This window comes from Mesoplodon bidens (genome assembly GCF_964165515.1).
Source record: "Mesoplodon bidens genome assembly, chromosome: 14".
Taxonomy (NCBI): domain Eukaryota; kingdom Metazoa; phylum Chordata; class Mammalia; order Artiodactyla; family Ziphiidae; genus Mesoplodon; species Mesoplodon bidens.
In genome coordinates, this window is record NC_138170.1 from 89,229,159 (window position 1) to 89,241,539 (window position 12,381).

General features: G+C 48.8%; 1 protein-coding gene across 1 annotated transcript in view; it reads right to left on the minus strand.

The window, feature by feature from the left end:
- Positions 1 to 2,871: 2,871 nt before the first annotated feature.
- The window catches only part of LOC308628143 (uncharacterized protein), a 57,807-nt gene continuing 48,297 nt past the window's right edge, over positions 2,872 to 12,381 (minus strand). The window contains exon 3 of the mRNA XM_081254807.1: positions 2,872 to 3,133. The gene's annotated coding sequence lies outside the window, so the exon portion shown is untranslated. The remainder of the gene's footprint in view (positions 3,134 to 12,381) is intronic.

Below are 12,381 nucleotides of genomic sequence, written 5' to 3' on the forward strand. Positions count from 1 at the left end.
CAGGCAAAAGAGCAGGGTGCGGCCCACCTTCGCAGAGGGGCACAGGGGTCTAGTGTGGAGGGCTCAGTGAGCACCGAGGAGATGGGAGATACTGCTGCTTAGGGCAGGCAGAGGAGGCTCAGTTAGCAGGAGCCTTACAGGTGGGTTGCCTTTCAGTCCCTCGGCCCGCTAGCCCTGCAGGGCAATCATCAGGAGGTCATCAGAATTTTATTCAAAGTTGGCACTTGCAGCTGGACACCCTGTCTTGCATGGCGTAAGGGTCCCCTGTGGATAAGGTCACCAAGCTCCTTGGCTTCCAGTTCTTTCCTGTCTCCAGCAGGCCTCTGGGTGCCTCCTCTTCTTCACCCGGACGCCTTCCCACTGCAATGGGGGAAAGGAAGAGACACAGCTCACAGCCCAGGAGGCGTGCCGGTCTGGTCCAGTCTTGACTGGAGCAGGCTTTGGTGTGGGACTCAAGAGGCTCACTCAAGGCGGTGCTTGGGTCAGCATCCCAGAGATCCCAGGTTGTCAGCAGCTGGGCTGCGCATAGTTCCTGGGGAAGAATCCAGACCCCTCTGAGCCGATGCCCTCACAGAAGCCATCGGAGTAGTGGCGGGTGATGCAGATAATGGTGCCCTCAGAGAAGGAGAGTTCATTGTCCTTGTGGCGGGTGTATGGGTACAGTGTCATTACTGCAGGGCGGGAGGCGAGGGGTGCCGTGAGACGTGCCTCCTGCCCCGCCACAGGGATGCTTGTGCCCACATACTGGACTCTAGGGGGCAATGTGGGGAGTGGGGCAGGAGATGCCTTCTTCAAAGCCCCAGGACTCCTCCCCAGCTGAGCTAATACTCAGTATCAGGCCAGCTGCTTCCCTCCTCTGTGGGGGTGCGGTGGCGTGGAATAAAAGGCTCCACAAGTGTGACACAAGCCATCCCCTCCACTCCAAGAAACTTCAGTGTTTGAGAGCAGGGCCCCAGGATGTACCCATGTTTTGTAATCTGCTTTCAGCCCCCGTTCATCCTGGTCTTTCCACAATGTCTCTGGCAGGTGCTGGAGGTATTGCTCAGTAGGTGCTCTAGTAGGTGCTCAGTAAATACAGCAACATTGAACAGTGTAGACTTGGCCGAGTGAGCCTTCGGCAAGTCACTTAGTTTAACCTCTCAGGCTCAGCTTCGTCTGTTAAATTGGAGTGTGAAGATCCTAGGAGGTTAAGTAAAATTGAGAAAATGGATGAGAAGCTTCGACTCTGGGGTCTGGTATAAAGCAGGGGCTAAATTATGTTAAAACCCCCCACATAACATTTGCCATTTAAATCATTTTGAGCATACAGTTCTATGGCATTAATTACATTCACGTTGTACAAATATTCTCAGCATCCACCTCCGGAAGTTATTTTCCCTATGGAAAATTCTGTATCAGTTTCTCTAAATTTTTGCCAACATTTGTTATTTTTAGCTTTCTTGATTGTAGGCTTTCTAGTGTGTGGAGGGGTCGGCGTTGTGGTGTTAACTTGCATTTCATCACGACTAATGACGATTAACATCTCTTCATGTGCTTGCTGACCATTTGTATGTCTTATCTGGAGAAGGGTCTTTTGAAGCCCTTTTTCCATTTAAAACATTGGGTTGTTTGCCGAGTCCTGCCAAGTGCTCCTCCTGGCGGCGTTGGTGTCGGTGAGTCCAGCCTGGAGCCGTCTCCACGCTGCAGGGGCCCGCGCCCGGGGGCATCGCTAGCTGCCTCTCAGGAGAGGAGACGCCCGCCCCCCGTGCCTGGAGCGCCGAGATCGTGCTGCGCCGCGCGGACGCGGCGCCGGCGGGGCGGGTCTTGCTAGGCATTGGGTGCGGGTCACCTGAGCGCGGCGGCGGTTTGCGCGCCTCTCCCGGAGGAGAATGTCCTGCAAGTGGGCGTTCCGGCGCCTGTGCCTGGAGCGCCGTGATTGTGCTGCGCCGCGTGGACGCGGCGCTGCCGGGGCGGGTCTTGCTCGGCATTGGCTGTGGGTCACCTGAGCGCGGCGGTGGTCTGCGCGCCTCTGCCGGAAGAGAGTGTCTTGGAAGTGGGCGTCCCGGCCAGAGCACACCTGGCGCGGGGCGTCCTCGGGGCTCCTCGCCGTCGGCACCACGCGAGCTGGCGGGGGTCTAGGAAGCCAGCGCTCGGCGGCTGGGAACGACCCGTCCCGTGGGTCCCTGGCACCCCAGCGGCATCCGAGCGCGGAGCGGAGGGCTGCGGACCGCAGGTAAGGGGACGGGGGTTGGTGGGGGTGGGTGGAGGAAGGAACGAGGAATTACACCAGAGCTGTTTGGTACAGGGGCAGAAACAGAAAACTCAGACGTACCCCTGCAGAGGCCATGGGAGTTAAGTTGTAAATGCTGCTGGCTTTCAGTAGCCGGCAGCCATTCTCTTCCTGTAGCTGATGGGATACAAAGCTCTACTGGGTTGTTCTTTGCACGGGATAGTCTTGTTTTGCAGAAATTCAGCTCAGAGCCATCCTTGATGTGTAAGTGTAAGGTCGGATCTTAACAAACGGCATCGCGAAACAGAGGAAAGCTTCAAGTGAGCTTTATTAGGGGGCGCTCCCGGGCGAGGTTCACTGGTCGAGAGAAAGGGACCAGAGAAGTCGCCCCCGGGCGAGGGCTGGGCAAGATTTTATAGGGGAAGAAGGGAAAGGGGTGTGGTGAATCTGGGAGGGCGCAGGGAATTCCTTATCTGGTCTCTTCGGGTGTCGTGGCACTATCTGATGCCGATTACATCAGTCTTGGGACCGCTAGTCCCGTCCCTCGAAAGGCGGGAAGGCTGGGCCGGGTGGAAATCCCCCAGGTCAGTTCCTGGAACTGGGTGGTCCGGAATGTCTCCAGGTCAGTTTCTGGAACTGGGTGGTCCGGAGAGTTTCGGTCTGATGCAACCCATGAATCTGATTGCGTCCCCCTGCCTCGGGCCAGTTGGCCTTACATCCCGACATCTTTGGTGTAATGGGGCGGCGTTCCGATCTCTGGCTACTTCATGCTGAATGGGGGCGTCGAAAGGGGAGTCGGGCGACCAGAGGTCCGAGGCTTAGGGGAGACCAGTGGGGGTTTCTGTAGGAAGTAAGGTGTAAGGACCGAGGAACATTTGGTTTGTGGCCACCCGAGAGACTTCCTCCATGCGCCGGCGAAGGAACCTAAGAAAACGGGGGGCAAACATGAGCAAGATACAGATGAGAATTAAGGGGCCTCAGATTGGTGTTAGCCAGGTATAGAGGGTGGATCGCCACCAATCGGGAATTGGGGAGGCGGACTGTTGGTGTTTGCGTTGGAGTTCTTCTCTTAAGCGATGGAGGGCGTTGACAGCAGCATTCTTCCTGTAGGAAGAAGCAGGTACCTCCTTTGTCGGCCGTCAGGAGATCCAGGGCTCGTCGATTCTGGAGAGCGACTCGGGCTATGGAGGTGATTTGGCACTGGAGAGAGGAGATGGAGGCGGCGGAGCCTTCAATGGCTAGCTGGAGCTTATGTTCTAAGTCGCGGGATGTTGAAACACTGTGTTAGAGCTCCCCCCCGCCCCCCGAGGCCTGCAGCGACCAGGGAGGAGGCGAGAGAGATGCCTGCGACCAGAGGAAGAAAGATAGCTCTTTTTTGTCGGGTAAGGGGCGGCGTGATTAGCGAGGAAAATTCGGCTTGGCTATACAGTGTGAGTTGTGGGACGAGAGTAACGGGGATACATGGGAAGGGGGAGGAAGAATTAATCTCTTTTGTGAGGGAACCATTGCACCACAAAAACATGCCTGGTGGTGCTTCAATTGATGTGTTTACCGTGAGGGATGTGTTGCAAAGAAACCCGGTATCAGCTAGATTTGGGTGGCTGCCGTAACAGATGGTGAGATTTTTTTGAATCAAGGAATATGGGGACTTTTATCGGGGAAAAAGGTGGGTTTTGGGATGTGTAGGAAGTAGAATTGAAGGGTTGGTCGAGTGGGACAGCAGCCAAGGGTGGCCGGCCAAGCGAGGCACATAGAAAGCAGTCGGAGATGTTACGTATTCCTGTGTGGTTGAGTATCTGTAGTGTTTGTTTGGTCAGTTCGGCTGCTGCTGCTAGGGCCCGAAGGCATGGTTGCCATCCCCGAATGGTTGGGTCTAGCTGTTTGGAGAGGTAAGCCACGGGGCGGTAGGAAGGCTCAACAGGCTGGGCAAGGAGTCCAGTGGCTATTCCAGCCCGTTCATCTACAAAAAGGTGAAAAGGTTGGTTTTGGTTGGGCAGAGAAAGGGGAGAAGATATCAGAGCATTACAGAGGGTGAGAAAGGCCTGTCGAACGGCGGAAGGAGAGGTGAGGGGTCCTTGAGGAGTTTCTTTAGCGGCTAGATATAAGGGTTTAGCGAGGAGAGCAAAGTTAGGGATCCAGTGTCGGAAAAATCCTATAAGGCCCAAAAAAGAATTTGTTCCGCTGTTTCCGGAGGCTGGAGTTCACGGATAATCCGGGTGCGATCGGCTGTTAGACCTTTGGTGGTGGGGGTAAGGTGGAGCCCCAGGTAGGTTACAGAAGATACAGATAACTGAGCCTTGGCTGGAGACCCGATAACCACGAGAGCCAAGGTAATTGAGGAGATCTGCAGTATGTTGTCTTGAGAGGCTGAGATGGGCTACAAAGCAGGAGGTCATCTACATATTGAAGGAGTGTGCTGGGGGTACCGGAGCAGGAAGTGAGGTCCTGTGCCAGCGCCTGACCGAAGAGGTGAGGACTCTCGCGGAAGCCCTGGGGAAGAACTGTCCAGGTGAGCTGACTGGAAGTATGAGTATCCGGATCCGTCCAGGTAAAGGTGAAGAGAAAATACGAGTCAGGATGTAGGGGGATAGTGAAAAAGGCATCTTTGAGATCTAGAACCGTGAAGTGGGTTGTGGATGGGGGGATATGGGAGAGCAAGGTGTATGGGTTTGGTACTACTGGGTGGAGAGGGATTATGGCTTCATTGATTAGGAGGAGGTCCTGGACTAGGCGATAATCCCCAGAGGCCTTGTGGACAGGCAGGATGGGGGTGTTTCAGGGAGTCAGTGGGGATAAGGAGTCCCTGGTTTAGGAGTCTGGTGATAATAGGTTGTAGGCCCCTAAGGTGAGTCTCAGAGATGGGAAATTGGGGCCTTGATGGAAATTTGGAGAGGTCCTTTAGGCGGATGAGGACGGGGGAATGGTGTGTTGCTATTATGGGCTTAGAAGCATCCTAGACATGGGGATTGATTGGGTTCCGTGTGATTGGAAGAGGGGGATGGGGGGGGGAGGGTTCTAGAGACAGGCCGAGAAGAGGAAGCAGGAGTTGGGAGGAGGGGACCTTAGGGTCAAGTCTATCCAGCTGGAGGGAGGCCCCTAAGTGGAAAAGGACATCTCGGCCTAGCAAGGGAACTGGGCAGGATGGTATGACTAAGAAGGAATGAGTAAAAGGGAGTCCTTCGATATGACATGGGAGTGGACCGGTCTGGAGTGGGAAGGATGGTTTGCCATCAATACCCATGACCGAGATCTGGGAAGGAGAAACTGGCTCGGAATAAGTAGGCAGGACCGAATAGGTAGCCCCCGTGTCCCCCAGAAATGAGATGGGCTTACCCGCTACCTGTAGCGTTACCCTGGGCTCGGTGAGGGTGATGGGGATCTTCGAGTCCGGGTGCTGTCAGTCGTCAGCCAATCCCAGCAGTTCGAGTGGTAATGCCATTGGGTCGGCCTGCCCCCCACGTGGAGACGCTGAGGGAGGGCCAGTCGTAAGGCAGTCACTCTTCCAGTGGCCCGTTAACCCGCAGCTGGGACAGGGCTTAGAAGGAGGTCGGGGATGGGGACATTGGCGAGCCCAGTGGCCTTTTCCGCATTTGAAGCAGGCCCCTGGCGGGGTTGCCTTTTGCAGACCCCATGGATGCTGTGATACATGGGAGATGGCCGGCCTTAGGGCGGCTACAAGAGGTTGGGTTTGGAGGGCCACCTTCTGGTGCATCCGAGCCTGTCAGCTGGATCCTGCCAAATCCTCACGGCCAGTGTAGACTTTAAAGGCCATCTTTACCAGATCTCGAATAGGGGTTTGAGGGCCATCTTCTGCCCGTTTTAATTTCTTTCGGATGTCTGGGGCTGATTGGGTGATAAAATGGGTGGCTAGGACCGCTGCCCCTGCCGGGGTGTCGGGATCCAGCTGGGTGTAGAAAGTTAAGGCCGCTGTAAGGAGATAGAGAAAGATAGCTGGATTTTCGTTAGGTTCTTGGATTATCTCTTTAGTTTTTCAAAATTGACTACCTTATGAGCAGCAGCCTGCATGCCAGCCAGGAGGCACTGGATCATGAGGTCGTGTTTATGACGGCCATCTTGGCCATCCTGATAAGTCCAGCCTGGATTGGTACCAGGTACAGCAGTCACTCCGACAGGCATGGAGTTGTCAGTAAGGTGAACCTGATCTGCATGGTTTCGGGCAGCAGTTTGAATTCTCTTTCCCTCTCATCAGGGGTCAGAGTAGAAGATAGGATCACAGAGATATCATACCAGGTTAGATCGTAAGCTTGAGAGAGGTAGCAATATTATTTGATGTAGCGGGAAGAGTCCGCCGAAAAGGAGCCTAATCGCGTTTCTATTTGAGAGAGAACTTGGAGGGAAAAGGGAACATGAACTCTAACTAATCCTTCCGCTCCTTCTACCTCCCTCAGAGGGCAGAGGAGATTTGGATCTTGGGAGTCGGGAGAGCGTGTATGTGCACTAATTGGCGAAGCAAGAGGCAAGGGAGGAGAAACCGTTGAGGGAGGCGGGGGAGCGGTTGGATGGGCCGGAGCGGCTGCGGGATGAGGAGGGACCGCTTCAGGGTTGGGTGGAGGCTGGAGAGGAGCTCTGGAGGGGGGAGAGGTGAGAGATTCGGGTGGGTCACCTAGTGGAGAGGAGTCATCAAAGGAAATTAGGGGCTTGGATGTAGGAGATGCCTGTTTGGCAGGAAAGATCTGGGAAGTGGAACAATCGACGTAGAGGGAGGGGCGGGAGCATAAATACCAGAAGGCCTGAACATAGGGGACCTCGGATCATTTGCCCATCCTGCGGCAGTAATTATCTAGATCACGGAGGATGTTAAAATTGAAAGTCCCTTCAGGAGGCCATTTGGATTGACTGTCTAGAGAATATTGTGGCCTGGCCACAGTGGAATAGAAAATAAGCCGTCGGCAACGGAGAACTTGGGAGAAACCGAGGGCTGTAAAATTGGCTAGGAGACACCCCAGGGGTGTCTTAGAATCTGGTTTCGATTCTGAGGTTCCCATGACCCCCAGTCTGTCCCTGAGTGAATGGAGGAGGAGAGAGGCGTGCCTGGTCTCAGTCTCCAATTCACGGCAGGTTGGAGAGCAGTCAGGTGATTGGGACGTCTCCACAGTTCCATAGACCTCACTTGCTATATGGTCGGTCTTTTGATATATGTATTTAATAGGTATTTGTACATGTATGGTAACCCTAATCTTAATTTTTCCATTCACCCCACCTATCCTTTTAGATAAGCATACTTCTAAGTCTGTGAGTGTCTTTCTCTGTGGAAATATGTTCATTTGTGTTAGTTATTAGTTAACACCTATAAGTGATATCATAGGATATAGGTTTTTGCTTTCTGACTTACCTCATGTTCTGTGATTATCTCCAAGCTCATCTATGGTGCTTCAAATAGCAGTGTTTCATTGTTTTCCATGGCTAATATTCTGTTCATCTGTTGATGGACATTTTGGTTGCTTCACTGTCTTGGCTATTGTGAATAAGGCTGCAGTGCAGATTTTGCAGCCCGGGTCTTCTCGATTCAGGTCTCAGGTGAGAGGCCCAGTGGTGTGACTGCTGGATTGAATGGTACCTCAATTTTTATTTTAATTGCAGCTCCCTTCTGTTCTCATTATTGGCTGTTACCACTTTACATCTCACCAGAAGCTAGAGGGTACAGTGTTCTCTAAAACCCCTTCAATATTTATTGTTTGTAGTCTTTTTGCTGATGGCCAGTTGAGTGGTGTGAGTTGAAACCTTTTTGTAGATTAGATTTGCACGAGTCTAATAATTACTGAGGTTGGGCTTTTATCCATTTTCCTTTTTTTAAAAGAGTGAGCCAAATTAACCTCTTCATATTATTTTCTCGAAAAATTTGCAGTTTTGAATTTTTTTGGCCATTCCCTACCTCCGCACAGTTGTTTAGGGCAGGTGTCCTTTACAGCCCTGAGTCCTTGTGAATGTTAAGTGACCATTAGCTGTGGGTTTAAAGTTGCTCTTGTGGGAAACGGCCACAAGGCGGCAGCATTTCTACATTTCCAACTCTGGGTTTTTGGGCAACAGAGCTTTCCTGGAAATCGTGTTAGTAAGCTGCAAATTAGAGTGGAATGTGCCAGCGAAAAGCCCCAAGAGTTTATATCTCCTAAATTATTGTTTGTTTTTTAAATTTAATTTTTATTAATTATCAGAGCAAATTTGATAAATTTGATAAAAATGTAGATTCTCCTAGGTGTACAGTCTCCGGTTCATCCTATCAATGTATCTGTCTATTCCTCTTTGGATCCTTTCCCGTGTATGTTATTATAGAGTGTTGAGTAGACCTCTCTTCGTATTCCATAGGTATTGTGTGATTATATATTTCATATGTATTAGTACATGTCTGTTAACCCCCATATCCTAATTCATACATTCCTTACACCTTTCCATTTGGTTAAACATAATTTGGTTTTCTGAATCTATGTGTGTCCTTCTCTTGGAAATTATTTCATGGGTATCAATTTTTAGGTCACACCTATAAGTGATGTCATAGGATGTCTGTCTTTCGGTTTCTTTCTTACTTCAAGTTGGGTGATTATCTGTAGATCCTTCTATAGTGGTGCCAACGGCACTGTTCCATGCTTTTTCATGGCTAATATTCCATTGTGTACATGGACGACTTCTTCTTGGTGCATTTTTCTGTTGATAGACATTTTGGTTTCTTCCAGGTCTTGGGATGGTACATGTTGCTGCAGTGCAGGATTGCCAGCCTGTGTCTTTTTGATTCTGGTCTAATCAGGTGATAGGCCCATTAGTGGGCCTACCAGATCACATGGTAGCTCCATTTTTACCCTTAAACGCACCTCCATTCTGTTCTCACTACTGGCTGTTACCAGGTTACATCACACCAGCAGCTAAAGGGTACAGAGTTCTCTAAAACCCCTTCAGCATTTATTCTTTGTAGACTTTCTTTTTGCTGATGATCATCCTGAAGGCTGTGAGGTGAAAGTCTTTGTACACTGGATTTGCATGGCTTTATTAATTCCTGATGTTCAGCCTTTTTCCATTCCCGTTTTTTTAACAAAAAAAGACAGGAAAAGAAACAGAAGCCAAATGTGCGTAAAATACGCCTCTTGAAACTGTCGGTTTGAAATATGGACGTCTTTTGAATTTTTTGGTCGATATATGACCCCAGGATTTGTTTTCAGGGCAGGTGTCATTTACAGGCCTGCAATGATTTTGAATATCAACTGACCATTAGCGCTGGGATTAAAGCTGCTGTTGTGTGAAACGGCCACAAGGTGGCAGCATTTCTCCCATACCAAATCTGGTTACTAGGGCAACAGAGCCTCAATGGAAGTCGTGTTCTAGGTTGTAATTTAGAATGGAATATCCCGGGAGAAAGCTCCTTAAGTTTGTCTCACAACTTCTTGTTCGTTTTTTTAATATAATTTTTATTTTTTATCACAGCAAGTTTGATTTCAATATTTGGCTTGTTCTAGGTGTGCAAGATGTCGTTCTTGTACACATAAACATACGTGTATTCTTCCTGGGATCGTTGCCCATGTACGTTACGACAGAATGTTGAGTACTCTTCTCTTGGTATTCTGTAGGTCTTTGGTGATTATATATTTCACCTGTGTTTGTATACGTCTGTTAACCCCAATATCCTAATGTATCCAATCCACACAAATTTCCATTGGTGAAACCTAAGTTTGTTGAATGAATCTGTGATTGCCCTTCTCTGTGGAGATATCTTCACTGGTATCAATTTATAGGTAACACCTGTAAGTGATATCATACGATATGTGTATTTCCCTTTCTGATTTACTACATGTTGTGTGATTACCTCTAGACTCATCTACGGTGCTGCAAATGGCACTGTGTCCTTTTTTTCCTTGGCTAATATTCCGTCTGTACATGTACCAGTTAGTCTTTTTCCACTCATCTGTTGATGGACTTTTTGGTTGCTTCCATGCCTTGGCTATTGTAATGCTGCGGCAATGCACATATGCCTGCCTGTGTCTTTCCAATTATGTCTTCTTAGGTTATAGGCCCAGGGGTGGGCCTGCTGAATCATATGGTAGCAAAATGTTTACCTTGTAAAGGCACCTCCATTCTGTTCTCATTAGTGGCTCTTACCAGGTTACGTCCCACTTAAAGTTGAGGGTATGCACTTCTCCACAACACCTTCAGCGTTTATTGTTTGTAGATTTTTGCTGATGTTTATTCTGACTAGTGTGTTCTGATACCTGTTTGTGGTTGGATTTGCATGTGTCTCATAATCCCTTGAAATTGAGCTTTCTGGCATGTCCTTTTATTCTTCAAACTGTGAGTACAGCTTACCTCTTCAAATTGTTTTCGTGACGTATGTGTGATATTTAGAAATATTTTGGCCATTACCTCCCTCAAGACATTTTGAGGGCAGGTTTCATTTACAGCCCTCCAGTACTGGTGCATATGAAGTGACCCTTAGCACAGGTTTTAAAGATGCTGTTGCAGGTCAAGGCCAGAGGGCGGCAGCATTTCTGCTTTTGCCAATCTGGTAACTAGGGAAAAAGATCTTCCTGGCAGTGGTGTTCCTCGGTTATAAATTAGAGTGGAATGTGCCCGGATAAACCCCCAAAAGCTGATGTCTCCTTACCTATGTTTGTTTTCTAAATTGAATTTATATTTTTTTTATTGGAGTCATATTCCATTGTGTACATGGACCACTTCTTCTTTCTGCATTCCTCTGTTGATGGACATTTTCGTAGCTTGCAAGTGTTGGCTATGGTAAATATTGTTGGAGTGCAAGATTGCCAGCCTGTGTCTATTTTTTTTTTTTTTTTTTTTTTTTTTTTGCGGTACGTGGGCATCTCTCTGCCGTGGCCCCTCCCATTGCAGAGCACAGGCTCCGGACACACAGGCCCAGCAGCCATAGCTCACGGGACCAGCCACTCCACGGCATGTGGGATTTTCCTGAAACAGGGCATGAACCCGTGTCCCTTGCATCGCCGGTGGACTGTCAACCAGTGTGCCTCCAGTGAAGCCCAGCCTGTGTCTTTTTGATTCTCATCCTCTCAGGTGATAGGCCCAGCAGTGGGTTTGCTTGATTGAATGGTAGCTCAGTATTTACCTTTTCAAGGCACCTCCTTTGTGTTTTCCTTACTGGCTCTTACCATGTCCCACGTTGAACCAAGGGTAGGCATTTCTCGACAACCCCTTCAGCATTTATTGTTTGCAGAATTTTTGCTGATGGCCATTCTGACTGGTGTGAGCTGATAGGATTTTTGTAATTTGGATTTACATGTCTTTAATTATTCCTAATGTTCAGCATTTGTCCACACCTTTTTTTTTAACATCTTTATTGCAGTATAATTGCTTTACAATGGTGTGTTAGTTTCTGCTTTATAACAAAGTGAATCAGCTGTACATATACATATATCCCCATATCTCCTCCCTCTTGCATCTCCCTCCCTCCCACCCTCCCTATCCCAACACTCTAGGTGGTCACAAAGCACCGAGCTGATCTCCCTGTGCTACGTGGATGTTTCCCACTAGCTATCTGTTTTACATATGGTTAAGGACACGGGTAGGGGGAAGGGTAAGCTGGGACAAAGTGAGAGAGTTGCATGGACTTATATATACTACCATATGTCCACACCTTTTAAAATTTCTGTTAAAAAGTGAAAAAAAAAACCGGAGAGTACAATTAACCACCTGAAATTGTCTTCTTGTAAGGTTGCCGTCAAAATTGAATTTTTTGGTCAATTTTCGACCCCAGGATTGTTTTTTAGGGCAGGTGTCATTCACAGGCCTGTAATGAGTGTGAATATTTAGTGACCATTATTAGCACTGGGTTTAAAACTGCTGTTGTGGGAAACGGCCACAAGGCGGCAGCATTTTTCCATTCCCAAATCTGGTTACTAGGGCAGCAGAGCCTTTCTGGAAGTCCTGTGCCTAGGTTGTAAATTAAAATGGAATGTGCCAGGAGAAACCCCCAGAAGTTTATCTTACATTAATTCTTGTTCGTTGTTTTAGTTTTTTAATCAGGGTAATGATTAGAATATTGTTTGTCCTAGGTGTACACAATCTGGTTCATTTGTGCATTTTATATATATATATATATATATATATATATATATATATATATATATATATATATATATATATTCCTGTACAGAGCCAATTCCCATGTAAATTATTGCAGAGTGTTCCATAGACCTCCC